Source organism: Cyprinodon variegatus, unplaced genomic scaffold (genome assembly GCF_000732505.1).
Source record: "Cyprinodon variegatus isolate N-32 unplaced genomic scaffold, C_variegatus-1.0 Scaffold2551, whole genome shotgun sequence".
Taxonomy (NCBI): domain Eukaryota; kingdom Metazoa; phylum Chordata; class Actinopteri; order Cyprinodontiformes; family Cyprinodontidae; genus Cyprinodon; species Cyprinodon variegatus.
In genome coordinates, this window is record NW_015153004.1 from 1 (window position 1) to 989 (window position 989).

Here is a 989-nt window from a genome sequence, read left to right on the forward strand (position 1 = left end):
TGTCTGGTCTACAAACAACATTCTGCAGGGAGTGGTGTGGCCTTGAGAGAGAGAAACAGACTGAGTGATAACTTTTATAGTGAGTAAATATGAATATTAATATATAATATAATCTCCCACAACATGCATATACATTTATATCAAAATACGCAACAAACCAAATCAAATGCTTTTCAGGATCTAAACTTAGAATCATTGTTTGCAAATTCAGCTGATTAACATGGTTCATGAAGTGCAGGGCCTTTTGAATATTATCTTAGTTGGTCCTGTTCTAATACAACATTTCTGATTTTTATGGGATCTGGTACAATAGTTTGTAACCTTTAAGACAAAACGGAAGTGAACAATTTATATTGATAACGATTTAACTTTATTGATCTCCCACTTGAGAAATTTACCTTTGCATTTAACCCATGCCCTTGGGGAGCAGTGGACTGACACTGCATTATATAAATGATGGCTTCACTCCACAAAGAGGAAATTACTTGTTTCTCCATTACACAGTTCCTCCTGCATAAATTTCCATCAATCTGAATTAAAGCCATCTGTTCCAGAACATTTCCCTGTTTTCAGTCGTTTAACGGCTGATAAAACCCCTTTTTAGTTACGTTTGATATCAGTCTTTTGATTTTAATATGAGTAACCCCTGGCAGATTTAATGACAGGAAAGCATCAATATAATTTCTGTTTATATTCTTCAAACACTTCTATATTTTCTCTGGATTGAATTTCTCTTTTGATAACCAATAGATTTCAAATTATTTGTATTGGCCTTTCTGCTTGCCGATTTCCAAACATGTTTGAGAGTAGTTTCAAAGCTTTTCCCATCGTATCATAATACTATTGGTTTGTACAAAGCAACTTCTTTTGTATCTCTTGAGGATCTATGTCCTCAATTTCATCCCTTCTGCTATTTTGTCTTAATTGTGTCTTGTAGAGATTTTGAAGGTTCTTTCTTTAACCTCTTACACCCTAAGGGGGTATAAATA